Source organism: Ictidomys tridecemlineatus, chromosome 5 (assembly GCF_052094955.1).
Source record: "Ictidomys tridecemlineatus isolate mIctTri1 chromosome 5, mIctTri1.hap1, whole genome shotgun sequence".
Lineage (NCBI taxonomy): Eukaryota > Metazoa > Chordata > Mammalia > Rodentia > Sciuridae > Ictidomys > Ictidomys tridecemlineatus.
In genome coordinates, this window is record NC_135481.1 from 10685437 (window position 1) to 10712252 (window position 26816).

The 26816-nt window shown below is 36.0% G+C and overlaps 1 protein-coding gene across 3 annotated transcripts in view; it reads left to right on the top strand.

Moving 5' to 3' along the window:
- Positions 1–26816, top strand: part of Nptn (neuroplastin) — an 86600-nt gene that overhangs the window by 6935 nt on the left and 52849 nt on the right. The window contains exon 2 of one of the 3 annotated variants that reach the window (XR_013438706.1): positions 7851–7974. The exons of the other annotated variants lie outside the window; for them this stretch is intronic. The gene's annotated coding sequence lies outside the window, so the exon portion shown is untranslated. The remainder of the gene's footprint in view (positions 1–7850; positions 7975–26816) is intronic. 3 annotated transcript variants of the gene reach the window in all.

Below are 26816 nucleotides of genomic sequence, written 5' to 3' on the forward strand. Positions count from 1 at the left end.
AGAGCAAATGATGTAGTAAACCCCTATACATTGTAATCTAGCTTCAATAGTTATCCTTTACATCCTTACTGCTTATTAATTAAAAGATAACTGTAATTTTTCATTTCAAACTGGAATTTTCCAGAATCTAAAATACAGTTGGCAGGGCTTAGTTTGTTAGTAAAATGGAATGTTCACAAGTAATCATGTTGAAATAACTTCAAAAATACAAGAGCGCTTTAGAAAAAAAGCTTTAAAGCTTTTTCTTTTTTCTTTTTTTGGTCTCTGACCCAGATACAAAAAGTTTGTGACTAAAGTAAGAACATAACATTGTTACATACATAGTTTATAAAATATTTAGTAAACCAATGCCTATCCCTGTTCTATATGGATGTATTTAAGATAACCATAGTGACCACCTAAATTGATTTCACAGCTCATTAGTGGGCTGTGAGATTTAGTTTAAAAACCAGCATTTTCACTGAAGGGGTAGTTTTTGAATTTTGTTTTATTTTTCATATACTTTATTAGTCTAGGAATAATCTGATGTTTTTTATAAACAGGATTTTCACAAAATGTTTATCAATAATATCAGCATATGATGTTACTAGTCCTTGTTAATAAAGAAAGTACATTGTAAAGATCACACATTAGTCATTTTTTTTATATAAGTACTCTCTCCTGCCCCCTATTTTTAACCAGAAGGGGGGGAGTGAAACCGCAGAAATTTTAATATCATAATCAAAATGTAACTTTTCTTCCAGTATGTTTACTTATCATTTCTTTTACATTAGAATTTGTGTTCCTTATTATCTAGCCCCTGCCTTTGAGTTATTGGTTGAGTACAGGGATGAGAGTATTACTGTTTATTCTTATCTGAATGCTCACTGTAATGCTGTTTCAGGCACATTTCTGGTGAGTACAGATTGACTTGAATACTGGCCAAGGGAAGGGAGGGAGAGGGGAAGCAGGATCATGACAAAAGAATCATCTGCCTTTTGGGTTTAAGGTCCTAGAGTAGCAAGATTATTTTCTTGATTTTAAATATTGCTTCTGGTAGGGAGAAAAGGGCAACAAGATGTTCTTCTTTGTTTGCTACTATCTATGAAAATACTCAATCCATAGATGCAGGAATTTGTTAAATTTAACTTAGAATTTTTTTTTTTTATTGTTTTTATGTGTATGTGGTACCAAGGATTTAATCTAGGGCCTTGCACATGCTAGGCAAGTGCTCTACCACTGAGCTACAGCCCCCTTTTAAAATTTTATTCAGATAGGGCCTAAATTGTTACAGTTGGCTTCAAGGTTGTGATCCTCCTGCCTCAGCCTCCATAATAGTTGAATTAAAGGCATGTACCCCCACACACAGATGGCTTTTTTTTTTTTTAAATTATACAAGTTTAGTAGATTTGTGGACCATTATGGAGCAGCTGAAGGAAAAAACAAAAAACAAAACAACACAGTTCCAGCACTGAAATCATTAATGCTGAATTTCAAGTCTTTCACCAAGGGATATGAAGTAAGTGGTCTTAATGCAAACCAGGAAGCTACTACCTGGAAAAAAGCAAGCATAAAGAGGTTTTAAATAGCTTGCAGTGAACTGTCATTGAACTACTCTTAGCCAAATAACAGTGATCATGTTAAAATTAAGGTACTACTAATAGTGTTATAGTTTTCTTATTAAGATTAAACTCCAAATAATTAAGAATACTTTCTAACCATGTTTAGGAAAAGATAGATAGTTCTATTCTGATGGAAGCTTAAGATTTAGGAGAAAAGCCTGAAGGAGCTAAACATAGGAAAAGGGAGCATAAGGGGGATGTGATTATCTATTAATACCTTCAAGGTAGCAGTGTAAATGAAGTAAGGGAATTAGGCAGTCTCCAAAGATGGATGGGCTGTATCAAAGAGCAAAGGCCTAAAGCATGTGGAAGAAAAGGATAGGTTTAATATTAAAAAGATGATTTTAATGAAACTAGCAGTTGTTTGTGCTCACTCATTGTCAGAATCATTGTAAGTAGGGCAAAGGACTGGTGATAGGGACCTCATAAAACAAAGGGAGGAGCTTTTTCTACTCTACCTAGTAACTGTTTAGTAGCTCAGGAGTGGGGAAAAATATGGAAATTAATGTGGAATGTAATGAATTTTCCAGACAATTTTTAAAGGGTCAGAAATTAGTATGTTTCTGATGCTAAAGTTCTGATTATGAATTCAAGAAAAATGATAGTTTAACATTGAAATTGTTTAAAGTAGCTTTTAGAAACTGCTTGTAATATTTTAAATAGGATCCTGTTTACTATAACCTTCATAAACAATTTCTTTTTGTTGTTATCATAAACCTAAATTATGAAATTCTTCCAATCTGTTTAATACCCAGTAGAATAACCAGCTTACTAGACTTTGGTCAGAACCAGTAAAAGTTTAACATTTGGCTGTTAGAAATTAGACCTTCCTTTTTTCTGTGGCAAATATGAACGATTAAGAAAGCCTCACCACCTGGAAAACAGCACTTTCATCCTAACACCTAACACTTTATTAGCCAAAATTCTGTTGTGCTAAAGCCCCAGCCTGTCTTTTAGGAGTGGGAGCTAGTGTTTTATGACCTCCCAAAGGATGGGAGTTCACTTTAGTTGGAAGAGTAGAAGATTGCCAGTTGCCAGATAAAATGTGCATGCCCAGTTACATTTCAGATAAATTTTTATTGTTAAATCTGGTAACCATTTATTATTTATTTATTTTTGCTATTTTGACCTTCCATTTCAACTTAAAAGACATAGAAGCTTGTAACTTGTTGAGCTTTTGTGTATTAAAAGAGATCTTTTTGAAGTAGATTTTTTTAACCTTTATTTATTTATTTATTTTTATGTGGTGCTGAAGATTGAATCCAGCGCCTTAATTGTGCTAGACATGCTCTCCACTGCTGAGCCACAAATCCAGCCCTTGAAGTAGATTTAATATGGGCAAAATTATGTTACAATGAACATTTTGTATGAGAGGATATAGTTTTTAGGATAGTGATGTTTTATTTTGGTTGCATCACAGTTCTATATGTTTTCTTTAGTTCATCTGCCTTATATTTGACAGAGTAATTTTTAAATTTATCCTCTGAAAATTAAAACTTTTCAGAAAGCAGATGAGCAAAGGGCTTTAGGCTATTTTTGAGCAATTTCCCTCTTACGGAAAATACTTTAAAACTTAGGGTATTATTGCCTGATCATTGATTATAAGAATGTTTCTGGGCTATTAGCTAAAGGCTTGTCCGTTTTCATATATTTGACCAGAGGCTTGGAATATACCATATTCTTGGCTTTGAAGAAGAAAATGGTATGAATGAATAAATAACTGACAATACCCTTTTCTTCCTAGTGAGTTCAGAATAATTTTGAGTTGCTGAATCATAGTCACTTGATTTAGACAGTCAAAGAAAAGTGGATGTTAGCTTTGCAAACCAAGGAAGTAATTTCTATTCTTTTTTTTTTTTTTGGTACTGGGGATTGAAATCAGGGGCACTTAATCACGGAGTTACATTCCCAGCCCTTTTTTATGTTTTATTTAGAGACAACGTCTCCTCTCTGAGTTGCTTAGGGCCTCAATAAGTTGCTGAGGCTGCCTTTGAACTCATGATCCTTCTGCCTCAGCCTTCCAAACCACTGGGATTACAGGCGGGCACCACTGTGCCCAGCTAATTTCTTCCCTCCCTCCCTCTCTTCCCCTGTCTCTCTCTCCCTCCCCCGCCTCCATTCCTCCCCCCCTCCCCCCTCCCCAGTTTGCTTGTTTTATTCGGGGAAGGATCTTCTCCTTTTTAGTGGAAGTACTTATAGTTTCTTCAGCCACTACAAGGTGGGGCCCGCCATCTGTGATGGCAGAGGGTGGGTACTTTGGGCATGTTCTTATCTCATAGTGGCACTGGGTAGTTATGGGTGTGGTCTCATTCATCATGATATCCTATTTGGTATAGGAGCTGAGTGAGGGCAAAATGAGGCTCCCAGTGGTGAAAGACAAGACCAGCCTCAGCTCTTTGCACCTAGCAGCAGTCCAGGGATATAATTTCTTTACAGTTAATGAGGCTCCCAATGGTGAAAGACAAGACCAGCCCCAGCTCTTTGCACCTAGCAGCAGTCTAGGGATATAATTTCTTTACAGTTAAATTTTAATCCTAAGAAAAACCATGATTTTATGAGGGTTTTTGGTAGTGGTTTTTATTTTTATTTTTTTGTGCCCCTGGGAATTAAACCCAGGGCCTCATGCATGCTATTAAAATTTATTAATTGCTTAGGTCTGGTTACCCAGGAAGATAATAAAACAGCACACTGTATGTAGAAAAACTAAGAATGTAACAGTTAGAATGCAACAATTACATACATATGTTAACTGATAGAGTTGTGTTGTAATGGTGACTCAGGTATTATAGGTGGAATTGATATTGATTATGTGATTTCCTGAAAAGCGAGCAACTCTTGGTAAAATTCCAAATATAACAAAGAACAATCTATCCTCACTTTACCCTAATTGCATTCCTGGAATACTGAGTGATGATTAAAACTGTGCAAGAGTACTTTGTGTCATGTTTAAAACAGGTTCTTGGCTTAGAACAAGTTTTCCATCTTCTTGACTGTCACTTGAAAGTTTGTGTAGGAAGAAGCACAGTTATTTGTTGTGTAAGATGTTTTCCTACTTTGTGGGATATTAAGGATCCTTGGGACCAGTAGTGTCATTTTAGTCATTGTATCAACAAAAAAGAGTCCTCCCAAATTTGCAAAAACTCCTTATAAAAGGAAAAGCAGCCCCTATTAAGGATAATTCTAATTCCAGGGAATCAGGGGGCTGGGGCAGGAGAATCACAAGTTTGAGGCCAGCTTCAGCAGCTTAGTCCTTCAGCAGCAAGGTCCTGTCTCAAAAATAAAGAATAAAATAAAAATTTTTAAAAAGAGGGAGAGAGAAGGACTGAAGAATGCTTAGTGGTAGTGGTTCCCTTGGGTTCAGTTCCCAGAAAAAAAAAAATTTCCCCTTTTGATACTGCACTTGTAAGTACCTCTGATATAGGATTGTAGCACTTAGTACCCTGGACTGCTGTCGGTCAGAGCCACACCTTTTCTAGAAATGGAAAGGCAAGGAGAGCAGCTATTTACTTGCCTTTGTGCTTTTGGTTAACATGAATGAAAGCATAAATTTTGAACTCATTTACCATTGGAGTGAGGCGAAAATACCATATACTAATTTGGAAAATTTGTGCTTTGAAAACACTGAAAGGTGGACTTGTAAAAACTCTGTGCTGGTCAAATAATGGCTCCCATTTTGCAGCCACTTCACGAAAGGATTATATTGTGAATTTTGCAGCCTCAGAGATTGGATTGGAATCCTGATATTTGGCAAATCTCTTAATAATCTCTCTTAGCTTCTGTTCCTCATGTATTAGGTATAATGCACAACTCACAGAAGGTGGTTAGAATGAGATTGCATACATAAAGCACCTATACCTGACCTGATATGTAATTGATAAAATTTTCTCTGTGCCTAGATGCATTCAGTTATCTTGATTTATTTTTAATCTATTGTTTGAAAGCTAGCTGTGTATTCTTATAGTGAAACGGTTTTGAAATTTGAAATCTTTAACATAGTAATATTTGTACCCCCTTTATTCTTTAATTTTTAACAGAAGCAAGGAAGTAATTAAAATGAACTGTTTTGATTAATACATGAAATACCATTTAGGGTACTTGGAGCCTGATGCTTACAACAGTAACATGCTGATTTCCAAACTATTTTAGTAGATCGCCTTTCTTAGCCTTTCAGGGTAGCTTTTAACATTAGCATATACCTAATAGTAATGATCTTTATTTTTGAAGTAATCTTGGAGCAGGTAATTTGCTAAATACTACAATAATTTATTCCACCTCAAAATTAGATTGTACCATAGAAGTAACATGTTTTAGGATAGAAATTTAATGACATGATTTTTACTAGGAAAGTCTGGTGTATGATTTTCTTCCAGTTATTTCAGTGAATATTTTGAAACCATGTTTTCTGGGTTCTTGTACAATGCTATAGAGGCATGTCATATTTCACTATGTAATTGTCACAAATTTTATGTCTTTTTTTTTTTGCAAAAATGGGATGCAACCATTTGAAGCTTTTTTTTTTTTAATGTGTGCCCGTTTTACTTAAAAATCATTTATTACTAAATTGTTTTTGGTGAAAGGTTAGGATGCATGGACTATTCACGAATATATGGATAAAATTAACTAGTCCAAATCAACATGCATCATTTCTTATGTTCTTTCTGACAGCTTAGCAAACATTTTTCTGGTCTGGGAAAAAAACAAGTTGTTATTGATTTGTGCATTATAGTTGAAATATTACACTTGAGAAAATTTACCACAGTGTTGAAAAATATGGAATTATAAAATTGAAGTCTCTGTGTCTGAAAATTCTGCACCACTATCATTGATTTTGTTATCTGACACTGTCCTCAGTGCTACTCTCATATAAGATGTGTATAGCCTTAGATCTGCAGGGATTTAAACAAACCATACAGCTTTGCCTTTGGAAATAATAGTGATATTTCTCACATGCTGAGAATTCTAGGCTTTCACCTTGCAGTGCATGAGAAGAAAAAATGCAACCCCCTATGCTACTAGGAATGTTGCTGTTCTGTTTACCTTTTTTTTTTTTTTTTTAGTGTAGAGGGATATAATACCTTTATTTTATTTTTATCTGGTGCTGAGGATGGAACTTGGTGTCTCACATGTACTAGGCAAGTGCTCTACCACTGAGCTACAACCCCAGCCTTTTGTTTACCTTTTAAGCAGCATAAGAAACAGAATATTACCATACAGTAATTATGGGATAAAAAGTTATAAACGAGTTTTCGGGCTGAGAAAAACAAACAGGGTGCTACAATTATGTGGTAGTGATGATTATAGTGAAATATGGTGTATATTTTGCTTGCAAACTTTAGCAGCAGAAAGGTTTTTTCTTTTTCTTGTCTTTCTTTTTTTGGTGCTGGGGATTGAACACAAGGGCACTTAACCACTGAGCAGTACCATTAGTCCTTTTTATTTTAAATTTTGAGACAGGGTCTCACTTAATTACTTAGGACCTTGCTACGTTGCTGAGGCTGTCCTCAAACTTGCAATCTTCCTGCCTCAGCCTCCCAAGTAGCTGATGCCCAGCCTGCCTGCCTGCCTGCCTTCCTTCCTTCCTTCCTTCCTTCCTTCCTTCCTTCCTTCCCCTCCCTCCCTCCCTCCCTTCCTTCCTCCTCCTCCTCCTTTTCTTTTTGTTTAGTACTTAAGACCGTGATCTAAATGGTTAGAGCAATTTCAAGAAACATGTTTTTTTTCCCACATTCTTATATTTCTGTTTCTATCTTTGTTTTCCTTCACAATATGATCTTGAGTCCTTTAAAGAGATCTATTCCCTGGTTATATTGTGTACATATAATCACACATAGGCATTTGTGGGGGCGCACACACACAGACACACACACGTTTGTAATATGTCTATACACACTGTGTGTGTGTGTATGATTTTTAAAATATTTTTTCTTCCTATATTTTACATTTTAATTTTCTTCTCTTCCCCATACCTCCTTTGTTCTGTTTCATCTGGTGTCTTCAGTTGTTATAGATTTGGCTCTTTTTAAGTATTTATTCAAATTCACTTTAGGCAGAGGGATGGCATATTCTAGTATGCTTATAATAAAAAGTTTTGTTGACTGGTGTCTTTGATCAGGAGTGGTTGCATCTGGGACTTCTGAGTATTTTTGCATTTCCTTGTAGCTATTTAAAGATTTTCTTTTATGGTAGAGCTTTTTCTAATATTCTTTTTTAATCTTTTAATCCTCACAGGGTCATAATGTTCATATTTTTCAGAAACAGCTCAGCTAGTCTTCAAGGCCTAGTCACAAAGGAAATTAATTCCTGATGGATCTGGACATCAAGGCAGAAAGAATTCCAGGCAGACGGCTAGTAATGAATATTGATTGGGGACTATGAGGTACTTTCTGTGGGCTGGTAAATTTTAGTGTTTTCCTGCAAGGCTACCACTTACTATTGTACATCAAACCTTCTGAACTGTCTGCCCATGGAGTATATAATTTGCTACCCAGTGACAGGTAGACATTAAAATTCAATTATGGGATGGGGGTAGTGATAGGGAGTAACCAGATTTTGTACCTGGAAGATGAAAGGGCAAATTTTGATATTCATCAAAGGGAAAAATCAAAACAAAAGCCTCTTATGAGTATAGAAAGTAGCAGTTCTTGTTTTAGGAACATTAAACTATAGTGAAAATTGCTCAGAAATTACCAGAAGTAAAAGCTTTCTGGCATTTGTAGTTCAATAACATGTATATTTTAGTAGCTTTTAAAAGCCAGAGTGGGAGAGTTTGGGTGGAATGTGTCTTTAGTGGCATTTTAGAGTGTCACCTTACCATTCTGTAACACTATCTGTCACTGAAAGAATTGTATCAAGTCTTAAGTTCTCAAAATACACCTTTGGAAAAACTTGATAGGCCCAGTAGTACTAGGTGAGCTTGAGGAAACCAGATACATATGCTTGTCATTAAATTCTCTGCTTAGAATTCTCTGAGTCTCTTTGAAGGACTCAAAATCATACTCTGAAGGAAACAAAGATAGAAACAGAAATATGAGAATGTGGGAAGAAAACATGTTTCCTAACATCTAACCATTTAGATCACTGTCTTAAGTAGCAGAAGAAGAGGAAGAGGAGGAGAGAGAGAAAGAGAAAGAAAGAAAGAGAAAGAAAAGCTGGGCGCCAGCAACTTGGGAAACTGAGGCAGGAAGATTGCAAGTTTGAGGACAGAGAAAAGAAAAGAAAGAAAAAAACCTTTCTGCTGCTAAAGTTTGCAAACAAAACGTATAGCAAAATATATACCAAATTTCACTATCAGGTTTAATTTTCAAAGAATAGATGTAACTGTAAGAGGGAATATCAGCAGATAGGAAGATGACCCTCCATTGGATAGTGGCTAATCAACATTTTTACTTAAAATTATTTCATTTGTTTTGAAAGAATGGAAAAGTTACTGGATTTTTAAAAATTACGAAAGGACTTAAATTAAACTTTAAAATAGCATGTAGGTGTTTCGAGTAAGTGTTCGAATATTCAAGATTTCTACCCAAAAGAATTAGGATTAAAAAAAAATTCAATGATATATTGTTCTTTTCTACTTTGTTATTATTATTTTTTTTAATGCAGCACTTTTACCCCTTGATTTCTACTCCCCAGGAATAAGCACTGATAGTAGTTGTGTATACTTGCAAAACATGTTCTCTGAAGATACATACATACTGTGATGCTTTTCATATAGAAGTATTAACTGTTATAATTCATCTTGATTTTTAAAATTTTCTTTTTTTTCAATATAGTAATTGGCTTGACAGATATTAAAGTTATACTGATGATGCCCCATTCTTGATAATGAAATTTGCCTTCCAAGAAGGCCTCTCTTATTCCATATAGGGAAAAGCTTCATTAAGTGGAAAAGAACAAGGTAGGAGTATAGCTAGCTTAGTGACTGAGCACTGCCTAACATGTGGGATGCTGAATTCACTCCCTAGTGCTGCATTAAAATAATAATAATAATAATAATGTAGAAAAAAACAATATATCACTGATTTTTTTTTAAATTCCCAGTCATTCTTTTGGGTAGGAATCTTGAATATTCGAACACTTAATGTTTTAGCCATATGGATAATTTCTGGGACACCTAATTTTCAGCAAAAGCATTCTAGAAATAATTTTGCTATCCTTTTTATACCTGCATGGAAGGGGTCCTATGTATACTTTGCAGTCAGTGGTTAAAATACTTACACATAGATGAAATAAGACCAAAAGAACAAGACAGTTCCTTTAAGGTAGAATCTATAAAATTTTACAAAATAATCATCCTATACAAAATGGATTTAATAAAATAATTTTTATCACAATGTTTGTCAGCCTCTTTGTGGGAAAGAGCTACTTGTCATTTACCCTGAGTTTTGAAATATAGGAATATGCACATGATAGGAGAGTGCAGAGGTGTGCTGTTAAGTTCCTGTTTGGAAAGGAGAGGAAAACACTATTTTCATCCTTTTTTCATGGAAAGAAAGTGTTAGGGTATGTGTTTTCAGCAACCACCATGGAGATCTGCTAGAAAGAACTGGAGAGCTATAAGGTTCTACTTTACTAGTTACGAACACCGGCTTAAAGTATTAGTCCCAATTAGTTATGCCAAACACTTTTTAAACTCTATCTACATAGAATTTCTGTAGCATAGGTAACTCAGATAATTGGGGAATGGATGTGTAGTAATAAAGGCCTGAGCTGATTCCCTTATAAGAAAGAAATAGAATGACTTGTTTCCCTGTCATTCCAAGATAAAATGTTCTTGTATTAAATAGTGTCTATAGGATATTATTTAGTTTTAATTGTCTGTAGTAAACAAAGCATTGCTGTTGGTGAGGCAGTACAATATAGTGTTGTAGCCTCTGGAATTATACTGCCAGAGTATGCATCCTGTCACTGCACTCTGTAGAATGGGAATAATCTTTAAAGTGATAGATTGTATTGTTATGTAGTAAATTAAATTGTATGATATACTTTGTATTATGTCTAATGCATAGGTAATCAGTTGCTTTATAATGAATTTGCTTTCAATGATATTAGTTATATATTCAGTATCTTTTGAAATGTTCTTCATTTTTTTTAAGAATGTTCTACTCAAGTTTGCACAGTGGTTTTCTTCAGGGTTGGTCTTAAAAGAAAAAAAGAGATTTCTAGGCTGTATTTTTTGAGTCTAGGAGGTTTGCAGAAAATCTGAACTTCTCTTTTAGAATTGATGATGAGTACCATGTCAGAGTAATTTGAAAAAGAGAAATTATATTCTAACTGTAAAATAAAATCTCAGATTAAAAATTTTTTTTTTTTGAAATTTTTTTGGTTGGAGATAGACACAATACCTTTATTTTTTATTTTTATGTGGTGCTGAGGATTGAATCCAGTACCTCACACATGCTAGGCAAGTGCTCTGCCACTGAGCCACAACTGCAGCCCCTAAAAATCTATTTTCTACTCAGTTTTAGTTGCCTTGGGGTTTAGTTTTTTCAGTGAAAAGTAACTGCTGGGATATCTATAAGAAGTTTAAAATATTATCAAAATCTAATTTCCTGGAACATAATATTCTATTGATATTCAGAAAAGAATATCAACAAAGAAACATGATTTTGTTTATTTTACTGTTTATGAATGTACTAATGATTTCCAGTGCATTTTAAGGGTTTTTTATTTTTTATTTTTGTACCTGGGATTGAACCCAGGGGCACTTAACCATTGACCCACATCCCCAGCTCCTTTTTATATTTGATTTAGAAACAGGATTTCACTGAGTTGCTTAGTGCCTCTTGCTAATTTGCTGAGGCTGGCTTTGAACTCAAAATCCTCCTGCCTCAGTCTCCTGAGCTGCTGGGATTATAGGTATGCGCCACCATGCCTGGCTTAAGTTGTTAATAGGTTTAAAAATAATTTATTCTTAATCCTCAGTTAATGAGAATCTTACTTTTCATCATTTTTTAAACAAACATTGAGTGTATTATATAGCATGGCATTGTAGAGATATAAAATGTGAGACATATCCTCATTTCCAAATAATTTATAATCTATTAAAATTTATTATTTTTTCCTCATTACTTTATTTCAATTAATTGACTTTTCCTAATAATGTAGGTTTGTAGAATATTAGACCTGAAAGTATCCTAGAAATCATTTATTCTAATCTTTTGATTGAATACATGAGGGAATTGAGTATTTAGGTTTTTACATATCTATGTATGTGTATATATATTTATTAAGTAAAATTATTTCTATACATTAATATTATTTTTTTAAAAAAAATCACAGTTTACATTGATATATGTTCAGCATTTTATTACCATAAAGTTTGATGTTCATTTCTAACACATCTGTCAGTACAGGATAATACATTCTATAGTCAGTCCTAGCCTATACAGTCTTGTCCTGTCTTCTACCAAGTTATGATTTTACTAGATATGATAATACCCTGATACTACTAAGACAATACTCTGATACTACCTTTTGTAAATATTAGGGTTCATTAATCTTTACATAGACTGTATTTAAAATTAAGAGGTATTTTCTTCTGTTTGGGCAATAGGGCCTTGATTTATGTACTATAATTTATAAAGACAAGAGATTCTGGTTAGTGGTAAAATTATCCCTCTGTACATACACATACATAATTGTTTTGATATAAGTATCAAGTAATATTAAATGTAGAAGAATAAGGTGGAAGATACCAGTTTTTTTTTTTTAACTTTATATTTTATTTTCGAAACCAGTGCCTCATGCATGCTAGGCAAGTGCTCTACCGCTGAGCCACAACCCCAGCCCAAGATATTTTAAAGATTATTTTTTGTAGCTGGACACAATACCTTTATCTTGTTTATAATTTGTTTATTTTTATGTAGTGCTGAGAATTGAACCCAGTACCTCACATATGCGAAGCAAGCGCTCTACCTCTGAGCCGCAACCCCAGAAATAGAAATAAAAAACCAGGAATTTGGAAGTGCCTTGAAGAACTTTATATATTTGAGTCTGAGACACAAATATTTAATAATTACAAGGTTTTTTGGAAAATTGTTGTTCAGAGTTCTTGGGAAAATCAACTGTATTTAGAATTGGAAGTTAATTGACCTGAAGCTTTATTCTGGGGTGGCTCTACTCTAATTGCTTTATATTATACAATACATCCTCTAGGTTCCTTTTAAGTTGAGTAACCATGATTCTCAATTTGTGCCTGTTGCCCCATCACAATTATTAATAGCATTCCTTTCACAGAAGCGTCCTAGTTACTGTACCTGTAAGTATAACATCTGCTCCTGGGTACTTGACATAATGAAGGCTTATGAAATTTCCTTGTATATTGGGCAGCATTCTTTTCCTTAAGATGAAAGATTTCCTTTTAATGGTGTTGGGAGGGCATTAAGATTAACCAAGTAAAAGCCTGGGAGATCTCAAGCTAGAAAAACATCTTGTGTTTTCTGTTCTTCAGTCAGAAACAGAAGACAGATGGATTTAACTAGCATGTCTGGGTTGAAGCAAATTCTCTTTGCTCAAAGGTAGTTTTACATTTATGTATCATTTTGCTTTTTGAATTTATGATCAGTGTACACAGTCCCAAGGCAAGTAATTTCAGTACCTGATTAGGTCAGTTAAAACTTTTTATTTAAAAAAATATATAGACTTGAAATTTTAGAATCATTTTAGGTTCACAGCAAAAATGAATAGAAGGGGCTGGGGATATAGCTCAGTTGGTAGAGTGCTTGCCTTGCATGCATAAGGCCCTGGGTTCAATCCCCAGCACCACAAAAAAAAAAAAAAAAAAAAAAAAGAATAGAAGGTACACATAGAGAGTTCGTCCATATTCACTGCCCCCATACCTATACAACCTCCCTTACAATCAGGATCCACCACCAGGTTGGTATTTTTGTTACAGGTGATGAACCTAGATTGACACATCATTAAATGATATGTATCCACCGTTATAGTACCAGTAGTTTCACTGCCCTAAAAATTATCTGTGCCTTACCTATTTATCTCTTAACTCCTGGCAACTACTGGTCTTTCTACTGCTTCCTTAGTTTTGCCTTCATAATATCTCATACTAGAATCATTCTATGTAATAGCTTTTTTAAGCTGGTTCTTTCACATAGTAATTTGTATTTAAGGTCGCTCCATGTCTTTCCATGACTTGCTAGCTTATTTCTTTCTAGTGCTAAATAATATTTGTTTGGAAGTATATTTGATTTTAAGAAAGTATATTTTGATTTTAAGAAAGTATTATCTATCTAGAATGCATACTAAATTCTACAAGTAGAATTTTAAAATTCTTTTTAACAATGGGTTGTGAATATATGATAAATTCCCATTTTATGAGGGTAAAATTGCTTGTTGCTTTAAAAGCGATTTGTTCTATGTTACTGAATGAACTATGTGAGTTGTTGAGAATTTGGCAAGAAATACAGGTTTTCATAAATAGTGTAAAATACTAAGTATTTCTTAGACTATTGCTTAATCTCTCCATGAAAGTAGTTTTTGCTACTAATATGACTTAAGTGATAGGAAAGTTTGCAGTTTCAACACCTTGTTAGTATAGACTATAAATAAACGAGCCAAATTTGTCTTATTTCATAACTTTTTATAACATTTTTAAAAGTTCAAAGTAAGACTCTTAATTTCAGTTGAGTAGTCTTAATTTGTTTAAATTGAGAGACCACTGGATCCTAGAAGAGACAAGGAAATTTCCTATTTCATGTCATTTTTGAAGTGGAGAGTCTCTTGGTCACTTGTCCGTGTCAGTCACATCCTTATTTTCCAGAATCATCTGGTTAATCTTTACAGAAGTATTGAAGACGACCAGAAGGTAGGAAAAAGAGTATAAACACAATGGTAATATTAATGAACTTTATCACAGTCTATAATAGAAATCAATATTTCTGTTGATATTTTCCCTAGAAATGTCTGTGGTGTGTGTGTGTGTTTCTTTTTTGGTACTGGGGATTGAACCTAGGGGCCCTCAGCCACTGAGCCACATCCCCAGCCCTTTTAAAAATATTTTATTTAGAGATAGGGCCTTGCCAAGTTGCTTAGGGCCTGGCTAAGTTACCAAGGCCAGCTTTGAAATCGTGATCAGGCTCCTGCCTCAGCCATTACAGTACTCAATATAGTACTCTTAGTATAGGATGGAGCCAGTTTATCCTTGGGCTTTAGGCTGAGATTTCATACGTTTTCCTTTCTAAAAGTTGAGGAAATTTGCTTGGAATTATGTGTTAGCTTTTTGAGTTTTTGTTTTTTTTCTGCCCCTCTTCCAACAAAAAGCATTTCCAAAGTCAATCAAATGAGTGCTGTTTTTCTGAAAGGTTGAGGATTCTTTGCAGAGGCTAATAGCTTCATACATTCTACTCAAGTGAGCCAGTGCTGCTGCTAGTTTGGATATTGTGCCTTCTGTCTGAACATTGACATCAAATATGTGAAAAGAAGAATAAAGTGTTTACCTATCATCATTAAAAGTATTTTTCCAGATATGCAAAGCAACTAGTTTCTAATTTGATTTATTTTACACTAATAAAAGTGCATTGCATTCAGTGCTGAGTCATTTGGAAAGAATAATAATTACGTAGAAAGTTCCATTTTCGGTCTCATTTTCATCCACCATGAATGATTTAATCTCCCAGGGTTTCAGCTTCTGCCTGTGCAGATGATTCCCTAGTGCATGTTTCCAGCCTCCACCTCTCTGGATTTTAGATCCTTATTTTTAACTATGTCTGGACGTCTCAGCAGGATAACTTACCCTGTATATTCCTCCAAAAACAATCCTCAGCCTGCCTTCCCTTATTTCATTTATGGTTTCACACTCTATCCCATGTTCAACAAGTTCACTTAGTTGTATCTTGTGAACATTTCTCATTCATCACCTTCTCAACATTCCCACAGACACTCTTAATAGTTGACTCATTTTTCATTTGGATTATTGAATGAACTTCCCAACTCCTTCCTGACTTATTTCCTTACTTCTGACGTCCTTTGTACTGCCAGCAGCTAGCTTATTCACACCCATTTTTCTATGAGAAGAAGCCCAAGCTGCATAGCTTTGGAATACATGCTCTTTACAGCTTACAGGATGCCTTTCCTTCCTAAATTGTGAGGTGTGTCTGATGTAGTCTGCCCTATTTTCTGAGTAGCTTGGGCACTTAACAGGTGCTTTGGATATAATAACATTCAAAGAATGTTGAATTTTTCTACTTTTAACCAGAACTGCTCCTTCCTACCACTTTTCAACACTGTTCACATTAGTTTATCTTGCCCAGAACAGGACTGTCTCTTCCTCACCCCTGGACAAAGCTAGATTTAGAATGGATTTCTGGGTATATATCAGCATAAATGTTCTAGGTGCATAACAGCTCTCTTCCTCAGCAAAATTGGTTACTTCTCATATCTATTCCTGTTAAGTATATCTGTAACAGAAAGAGTCATTATCATTTGTATTTTGATTATTCTTGTTTCTTACATTTTGCAAGATTGAGAATTAGGAACAAAGTTCAGTTACCCCTGTGCATACTACCTGGTAAGTGGTAAATTGAGTTGAAGGCATGTTCTCAATTTATAGATTGGTAAACTGAAAAATGTAAGAAGAAATCATTGTTTTGGAGTCATAGTGAATGACACAGTTCTTTAAGCATCCGTTTTTGCTGCTTTTCTTTTTTTGGCCATGGTTTGCAGACTCAACTGCTGGGAGAGTCTTTATATGGTCTCAGAAATATCCATGTGGCTTTTGTGTGTGTGTGGTGGGGGGTACTGGGAATTGAACTCAGGGGCACTTGACCACTGACCCCATATCCCCAGCCCTATTTTGTATTTTATTTAGAGACGGTCTCACTGAGTTGCTTAGTACCTCAGTTTTGCTGAGGATGGCTTTGAACTTGCAATCCTCCTGCCTCAGGCTCCCGAGCAGCTGGGATTATACGTGTGTGCCACTGTGCCCAGCTCCATGTGACTTCTTTGCCCTTATTTTTCCTCTGTTTGGATGTTAATGGACCTTTATTTGATTCATTTATTTATATGTGGTGCTGATCAAACTCAGTGCCACACACATACTAGGCAAGTGCTCTACCAGTCAGTGATCCACAGCTCCAGACCTTCCATTTGAACAGGATAAAAATGTTAAAAGTTTCAGAATCTCTTAGACATTAGTTGTCGAAGGGTGGTCCCTGGATCAGCAACACCAGCATCACCTGAGTACCTATATAGAGCAAAATCTCAGCCCCCACTTCAGATCTACTGACTCAGAAACTTTGGGGGGGGGGAGTGCGGCCAGCAGTCAGTATTTTAGTAAACTCTTCAGATAATTCTGAGACATGGAAAGGTTTAAGAATCACTGCTTGGGCTGGGGATGTGACTCAAGCGGTAGCATGCTCACCTGGCATGCGCGCGACACTGGGTTCGATCCTCAGCACCACGTACAAATAAAGAGGTTGTGTCTGCCGAAAACTAAAAAATAAATATTAAAAAACTTCTCTCTCTCTCTCTCTCTCACACACACACACAAAAAAAAAAATTTAAAAAAAAAGAATCACTGCTCTAATGTATTGCTATCTTAAGTAAGGAAAGTTTTGTCTTTGATGTATAATAACTGTTCCCAATATGGTTTTCACTATAAGCTATTTATGCCTTGGAAATAATTCATTAGCTTGGAAGACGAGGATTGATATTACCTAACATCCTAGGATGTGATTCAAAGATTGAATTTCCCTCTGTGAAGTTAATTGACTCAGTGGTGAATGACTGTTTTTTAAAAAGGAGGTGGAGGATTTCTACCATTTGGAATTAAAATATCTTCTAGATTATACTCAGGTGATCAGCTTGGCTGCTTGTGTTCATTGGCATACTCATGGGATATATGATGATGGAAGAATGACATGAATTGTGTTATTGTTAACATTTAAATCCTGATTGTAGTATGTTGATAGAGAAAGTGAGCTTGTCATCAGAAATCATACTGACTCAATAGACAAGCGCATTTTATAGAAAATGTAATAAGATTAGCTTTTGACTAGTAATTACTCATAGCTTTTGAGAATGACTTATATAACTTGTTAAAGAAAAAAAGTATTCAGTTATGCTTGTTAAAGTATAGTGAATAAGACTGTTCAGACCGCCACATAGGTATAGGGACTGCTGCAGTGGAATTTTAAAGTGGGGAGAAATTTGATTCAGCTCTGAATATAGCATGGGCAAAGAGGAATTTATAGCCAAAGAGCAGTGTGGTGGTCACTGTGTGGAAATTTGCTAGGAGGAGACATTTAGAAGTAAGGGAGATTCTGGTTGAAGAGACTTAACAGGATTCTTACTGAAGACAAACCAGGGGGATCAGACCTCACTTGGGGCATGGCAGAGGATGAGAAACCTGCTCAGTTATTATTGAGGGTGATTATATGTTGAAGATGGGAAGTTTCTTCTTAACTTGTCTTAGTATAGGGTTCTTTGCTAAAACTGAATTTTACAAGGGCATGGGCATATCAGAAAGTTCAGAAGCTCAGTTGAATTTTGATCTAGCAGAGAATCATTGTCAAACTGGAATGTTCAACATTTCTAACATATTGTTTTCATTTTACCTTTAATAAATCCTAACTACAGCATGATCTTAAAATGCTTTGTGGGCTGGGGTGTGGCTCAGTGGTGGAGCACTTACCTAGCACTGAGTTTGAGTCTCAGCACCACGTATAAATAATTTAATAAATAAAGTAAAGGTCCATCAACAATTAAAATATTTTAAAAATGCATTGTAACTTCATTTTGTTGTTGTTTTTATTTTTTTATTTTTATTTTTTTTAGAGAGAGAGAGAGAGAGAATTTTAATATTTATTTTTTAGTTTTCGGCGGACACAACATCTTTGTTTGTATGTGGTGCTGAGGATCGAACCCTGGCCGCACCCATGCTGCTTGAGCCACATCCCCAGCCCCTGTTGTTTGTTTTTAAATTGTTTCTGGCCTCAAAGCACCATTTTGGGTGTAGTCGTAGATTGGTCCATAGCTTTTTTTTTTTTTAGAGAGAGAATTGTTTTTAATATTTATTTATTTATTTATTTTTTAGAGAGAGAGAATTTTTTAATATTTATTTTTTAGTTTTCAGTGGACACAACGTCTTTATTTTATTTTTTATGTGGTGCTGAGGATTGAACCCAGCGCCCCGCGCATGCCAGGCAAGTGCGTTACCACTTTAGCCACATCCCCAGTCCAGTCCATAGCTATTTTTAGTAGTCTTTTGCAATGAGAGAGTTTTTATGTATGTTTGCTTAAATATGTGAGGGTTTCACTGCTTGAATCAAACTTTTCATTAGAGCACTCTTTGAGATACAAACACATTGAAAAAACTAGTTTTTCCCCTTGTGTACCAGAAGCTTGAGCTCACTTTGTGGAATAAGAAAGTTGTTTTTGTTTTCCTTTTCTGGGGTAGGTACTGGGGATTGTACCCAAGGGTGCTCTACCACCAGTTAACATCTCCATCCCTTATTTTTTTATTTTGGGACAGGGTTTCACTAAGCTCAGGCTGACCTCAAACTTGTGATCCTCCTGTCTTAGTTCTGAAATCTCTAGGTTTACAGGAGTGTGCGACTGCACCTAGCCCTAAGTTTCTTAAAATGGAAAAACAAAATAAAACAAAAACTAGTTTCACAGCAGTTTACTCCCTTGGACCCATGCTTAGTTTTTAAGAAGTTGTGATAATTTTGATGTCAAAGTCAGAATGGGACCTGATATTATTTTTAGCCTCACTTTTTTTTTTTGGATCTGACTTTCTTTGCTCAATATTAAATTCCCCTGGAGGAAGAAATATTGTTAGTCTTAAGAAATATTTTTGATAATGGAGCCATTTACCTGAGGACAATAACAGCATAGACTAAATGACTAGAATTTGCTAGTATGTTTCCTGATAGCAATCTCCCTGATATCTTAGAGCCTGCACAAGGAATATGCAAACATGGAATATGTTTGGAACATATGAGACAAGCAGGAAGAAATGCAAGAAAGGCTCACTCTGAGCTAATTCTTCTCTGCTGTTAAAAGTTTTCCACTTCATTTTGTTATTTTGGGTTTGGTGTCAAATTCTATGTTTATAAAAGCTTTATTTTCTGTTTAAGCTGGAATTTATTTTAAATCATTTTTACTTATTGCTGGCAACATTATTTTAATGTTACTTTCTGTTTGAAAACATTGAAATTCTTTGAATTGGTGGTTTTCAATGCTTTCTTCTTTTGAAAATTTGAAAGATTCAGATAAAAGTCAGTCCTGTAGTCAACCCCTGGATAAATCTCTGAGCCCTGCTACCATTTTCTTCCAACTGCTTTTGATGTAACCTCCACAGAATACTCAGGACTAGCTTAAATTGTTCTTTAAGTTACGGAGTAGAATGTTAGCATAAAATTCCCCTTGAATATTATTGCATTTGTAGCTTTATAGGTTATAAGCTCTTTATATATATTGTTCCTGTGAACCTTACCATGACCTTACAATAGGAATTATTGTCCCCATTTTTCAATTAGGAAGCTGAGGTTGAAGAACTTGAAGAACATAGCCTATATATTATAAATCATGGTTCATTTCCATGTAAGGCGACCTCTCTATTCATCAGTGTGCAATCTAGATTTAAGAGTGTCAAACCCAGGATCCGAATCACTTCTGAAATCCTATATGTGTTTTTATGGGATGAGAAGAACCGGTGACTTTTAATCATACTTGTTTTTTTTTGATCATTGACTTTTTCAGACCCATGAATCTAAGAAGGTTATACTTTTAGATTGTCAGTGGAAATTGACAACAAAGCTGAATGAAAATCCTTGTTGAAGGAAATCAGTCACATCAGATGCTTATCTCTTGTCCTCATATATTTTAACATTTGCTTAGAATGTTAAATGCTTTACAGTTTACAGATCTCATCTACATACATATGGTACATGACTTTCACAACTACCTGTAATTATAGTAGGTGGCACTTGAAACTATGCAAAGTGAAGAGAATTTAAGTTTTAGAACTACTTGGACAAAAAGTGACTCTCTTTTTTAGGCTAAAATTAATCTAACTTGGTTCAAAATCCTCTAATGCCCTTTTAAATTTTGTGAATTTACAGTTTGACCTAACTAATATCCATTATCTTCCTACATATATATCATTGTTAATCTGATACATAATTGGTAGGTTTATATTCATATTCTCTCCCTCCCCCTCCCCCCCCTCTCCCCCCCCCCTCAGTACTGGGGATTGTACTCAGGGGTACTCGGCCACTGACCCACATCCCTAGCCCTATTTTGTATTTTATTTAGAGACAGGGTTTCACTGAGTTGCTTAACACCTGGGTTTGCTGAGGCTGGCTTTGAACTTGTGATCCTCCTGCCTCAGCCTCCCAAGCTGCTGGGAAATCAGGCCTGCACCAGTGCGCCTGGCAGTAGGTTTATTCTTCTTTTTTTTTTTCCATTTTTTTTTATTCTTAGACTTTCTGTATTGTTCATAATATCTCAGTATTAATGGTTTATAACTTCAGTAAAGTCTGCCAAGTCCTTGGGTCTATTATCACTCCTCTCATTCTAGTTTGCTCAAAAGATAGGAAGGAATAAAGAATTTTCTATCTTTTCATTGCCTTTTACAGTTAAATTTCCATTTTGGTTCTCATTTTATTTGAAAGGTAAATGTTAATTCTATTGTTTCTTGAAGAAGTTGGATTCTAAGTTACATTCATTTTGAATATAAAGCTTTGCTTCCTAACCTGTTGTGGAGCAGTGCTGAAGGCTGCTGCAAGTGGCCTGTTTAGCACTTATTTCTATGGAGACATACTGTAATAAGTAATATTATTGAGCACTTATTATGTGCCAGTGCTAGGCACTGTTTGAAGCTGTATTATTTTATGTAATCCCTACAATAATCCCTGTAAGGTAGCTGCTATTATTAGCTCTATTCTCCAGGTTTGGGAAGGTTAGGTCATTTGCCTAAGGGTATACAATTAGTGTCAGAGCCTCATGTGAACCCAGGCAACCTTTTTAAGCTCTGCAGTTTCTTTCTTTTTAAATTCTTTTTGCGCTGCTGGAGATTGAATTCAGGGCCTCACACATGCTAGGCAAGTGCTCTACCACTGAGCTATATCCCCAGCCCCTTAGAGTTTGCTACTTTTAATCACTAAATTACATAGATTTTCTTGGCACCAAATAGACTTCCCTTTCTCCAAAGCAGAAATCTGGTTAATATAGGCCAATCACAATCCTTTAGTCATTTTGGATAGTAAAATTTCAGAACAAAGGTTGGGCCCTGTTTTAGAAGTTAGTGATGGGAATGATCTTAATTTCCAGACTTTTATCATATCTGCCTGATTAAGGCAGCTGTGAAAGGAGCAGTTAGAATTTGGAAAATGCTTTGTAATGGCTGCTGTCTCTACCAAGAGATCAGATTAATCCATGAGATCAGACCCATATATTATCTTCCTACCACAGAGAATGAGGTTACCCTATTTCCATCCATTCCCAAGGCTTCAGGCCTGCCTTTAACCCTTGGTTGGTACACAACCAAGTGCAGATGGACTTCTGATCTGCCTTTGGTAATAAGGATAAATGATCTGTTTCTTAATAAGGATAGGCAGGCTATATAGTAGTTTGTGGAGGCTAAAGTCGGTGACAGCCTTACAGCTGTTATTAGTCATTCAGACAAATTTGAAATAGTCCCTAAAACTACATTTATATGTCACTGGGTCTTGCTTAGTCTTTTTTTTTTCTTTGAGGTAGATGATTTGAATTTGTGTGTGTGTGTTGAGGGTGGGGGTGAAGAGAGAGGGGAATGTTCTTGTGTCCCTGGCTGTCATTTTCTCCTTATTGTGAGGCATGAAGGAAGGAACAGCATGAGCTACCCACAAGGAATTAGTGGTAAAGGGGGCTTGAAGAGAATAGCTATTAAATAAAAAAAAGACAAAAGAAGGCAAGATTTAAAGGCCTGACCTTGGCAGAAGTCAGGTGAGGGAAGTGAGAAGTCAATCTTATTACTTGTTCTGTGGTTGCCCTGGATGTAAATGAGAATTTTGACTATAAAAACTACTGATGGTCCCTCCTTGAATAGGGTTAGGCTAGTGTCCCGTCCCCCCCCCCCCTCCAACACCCTTCTTCCTTTAGAGTGTATGTAAAAGCAGTTCTCTTGGGATTGGGCTCAACTTTCTCTTCTGTGTTCCCTTTTTCTTCTCTGGGACATATGTACGTATCAGGTTTTTTTTGCCAGATAGCTCCTCCTTTTCTCCGGCTGCTAGCCCCAGCTGTCATCTCTGCTTCCCATCCCCCAACTTTAGTTATGCAATTTTACATTCAACTTTTCCTGGTTTTGCTGTCTCCATTTTTAATGCTTTGCCTCTGCTGTCCCCTGACCCCAGCTTCTAATCTCTCCCTCCACCAAAGCCAGTAGCTACTGTTCAGTTTCCCTGTCATTATGGAACTAAGTGCATTGATAGTGATATTTTCTTAAAACTCAGATCTGAGCCCAGCTTAGACTGTGGGTGGAGGTGATAGCTGGGAAGGGTGTGGAGTTGAAGTAGACATGATTATTCTAAAATTTAGGCTTTTGCCAAAATACTGGGTGAACCTTGATCTGGAGACCAAAGAGATGCTTCTCTGCTGGCCTCCAACTCAAAGCACTTGTGTGCTTTTGTGCTGAGGGTATATACTTGTTTGAAAGCCCTTGGTAATGAAAGGAAGGGCAGTGAGAAAGGTAGCTTACTGTGTAACTGCTTCTGAGAGCTGGTTTTTCTCCTGAATTGGAGCTAATTTTGGATAGATAATGAAGTGGATGGTTGCTAATAACTTTCCCTTGCTAATTGTAATTTCACTGTACTGTTTTAGAGAATTTTTTTTTTACACTCTTCTTTCCTTGCTGTTTGGAGGAGAAATAGATTTATTTTTATAATTTTTGATGGGTGTTCAGCCATCCATAAATCCCGTAGTTGGTTTGTGTAGAGGTAGTGCAGTTTATTGGAAAGAACTCTAATAAGAGCTGAAGACTTCCATTCTAGTCCCAGTTTCAGTCAGGATTAGCCACCTGTGTTTTCTTGGGCAAGTCATGAACCTACCTCTATATTTGCCCTATGAACTTTACAGAACTATGTGAGTGAAATGAGGTCTATATGCACACACTTTGCAAAATGTAAAATTTTATAAAAATGTCAAAAAAATCTGGCTGGGCATGGTTGTGCACACCTGTACTCCCAGTGATACCAGAGGCAGAGGCATGAGGATTACAAATTCAGGACCAGACTGGACAATTTAGCAATACCCTGTCTGGGGGGGAAAAAATGATTACGAATGTAGTACAGTGGTTCAGTCCTCAGTACCAAAACAACAACAACAACAACAACAAAAAAAAAAAACGGTCAGATCTACCCTTTATTGTAATATTCACAGAAACATATCGAATGTCTTAAGTTTCTTTCTCCTTTGAAGCCAGTATTCTCAAAACCAGGGCATTGGGATCCTCAGAATTAGGGATATTTCTTGCCTTTGAATCATCTTTTCAGGCTGGGGATATAGCTCAGTGGTAGAGTGTTTGCCTTGCATGCACAAGGCCCTGGGTTCAGTCCCCAGCACCACACACACACACACACACACACACACACACACACAGAATGAATGAATGAATGAATGAATGAATCATATTTTCCTTTGTTTTCTCATTGTTTACCCCCCACCGCCCCGGTTGTTTTAGGAAATCTTTGACTCTGCACCTCTTCCTGCATCCTTTAGTGAGATAGATAGTAATTTTAAGGAGTTACTGGTCATAGGGTGCTGCATGTTCCAGTGGAGGGTCCCTAGTTTTTGTGGCTAGGAATAATTTATTTATTTAAATGGCGACAAAGTGTATCTTTTTTGGAGGGGCAGGCAGGGATTGAACCTGGGGTGCCTAACCACTGACCCATATCCCTAGCTCTTTTTTATATTTTATTTAGAGATAGGGTCTGCCTGAGTTGCTTAGAGCCTTGCTAAGTTGCTGAAGCTGGCTTTGTACTTGTGATCCTTCTTCCTCAGCCTCCTGAGCCACTGGGGTTATAGGCATGTGCTACCATGCCTGGCTTATCTTTATCTTTTAATAACTACTGAAGTTTTTCCTGTCTTGCAAGACATATTGATTGCATTTGGGGAAATTGTTGATACTGTGCTTTGGCTTTGGACACATCTGGATTCCAGGCAAACTCCTATTATTATTAGCTTGTGAATGGGCAAAATATTTAACTTTTTGGACCTTAGTTTCCACATATTTAAGGGGATAAAAGTGTACATATCTATAAAGCAGTTGTGAGGATAATGAATGCAAAGTGTTTAGCACATTGCCCAATATGTATACTTAGAAAATGTTACTCTTTGTATAAGCCTAATAATAATGGCCGTTTAAAAATATTTTTAGTTGTAGATGGACACAGTACCTTTATTTTATTTATTTTTAGGTGTGTTAAGGACTGAACCCAGTGCCTCATATGTGCCAGGCAAATGTTCTACCACTGAGCCACAACCCCCATCCCTTATAATGATCTTTGAAAAGAGCATAGAAAGATGTTCATTGTCAGTATTTTAAGGGATTTTAAATGTCATTCTTAGCCAAATTTGTTTAAATATACATCATATAATTTACCAGTTCAAACAACAGTTTTGACCTAGTCCTATTTGTTTTGATAATAGATATAAAATAGAACTGCATCAAATTAACATTTCTTCCTCCTTAATAGGATGGCTTCTTGGGGATGGCATGGTTAGGCTGAGTGACTTGCTTAGTTTTGTGTAGTGGGAATCACATTCAGACTGTTTCTCAGCTGCCTTTGAATTGTGTGATATTTGGATTTGGGGTTACACTGGAATTGGATGGGTTCATGGTGATTCTGAACGTTTCTTTTATATTAGCATGATCAATAGTTTGATAAGCAGTCTTTAAGTGTAAGCCTGCTTTGAAGTGCAATTCAGAAGAAGGAAAAATATGCAAAACAAATCCACTAACAGATTTCCAGTGCATAATCAAGTGCATAATTACAGCATTTGAGAGGATACAAACTCCTGAGGTTCACAAGGAACTTGAAAAGACAATTTGTGATCATCGATACTTAATGGTCAAGAGTAGGATTAAAGCAGAGTAATACTCTTTACTGTATTCCAGGGATTTATTAATACTCAGTTTTCTCTGTTAAAAGTAATAAATTGAATGAAACCAGCTTCTTTTGCCTTGACTGTATATTTGTTGGCATTGTCTTTCCAGATGGGCAGGGGGTCGTTTGAGACTGAGAACAAGGTTCCTTGTTTTGCCAGTTCTTTTATCTGCCAGTGAGCTCTGTTCTTCATATAGGGCTTTGGAGGTTCCTTTCTGCAATTGTAAAAATTTTGTGTCTGAGAGTGACATCTGTTTATCTATTTGGGGTCTCTGTTTATTACAAGGAACAAATGTGAATCTGAAGGAGGTAGTTTAGAGTAACATATTCAAGGCAGAACATTTAGTCTAATTAATTAGTATATTTCTGTGATCTCCAGATTCTATTTCAGTAATTGGAAGACTAGTATTAATTTGGAGGTCTTGAGGTCTTGACCTCTACTTGAGTTAAGTAAAGCACTTCCCTTAGCATTCTTAGATCCATGGGGTGGGGTTTATTTCCGAAGGCAAATATTACTTTGGATATAAACAAATGTTCCCACTTAGCAACCTCCATTTTCAGTTAGCCCCATTACATTCTTGGCTTCTGGACTGTAGGAACACTGTTCTACTTTATTCTTTCTCTCCAGAATATTCTTAGTCTACTATTGGTAGCTCCTGACCCCACTCACTTCAGGGGAACTTTCTTAGCTCATGAGCCACAACTCCAAAAGGAAGTTGCCAAGCCACTTAAAACACCCTCTTTTAGCTTCTTGCCCTTATCTTAGGACACTACCTGAATTGGCAGAAATGCTGCATGAACCTTAGGTGGAGTGAATGAGTGAGAGAAAGTATGCTTATACTATGATTTCTTTTCCTGTGGGCCTAACTCCCAAGTTTTTCGAATGAGCCTGAATGAAGAAGACAATGATGATTTTACTCTCTGCCATTGCCACTTTGTCTTATGGAAGTATAACCTCAAACAAATTATGGGCAAGTGGAAATAGGCATCAACTTTATTTCCTGGGCTGTGCCTGACAGTGTTGGCCGAGACCTGGCCTTCTCCTTAGAATTTAGTTTTAATTCTTCACTGTACATACCTCATCTTTTTAAGCTGCTTCTAGAAGTCAGGCAACTAG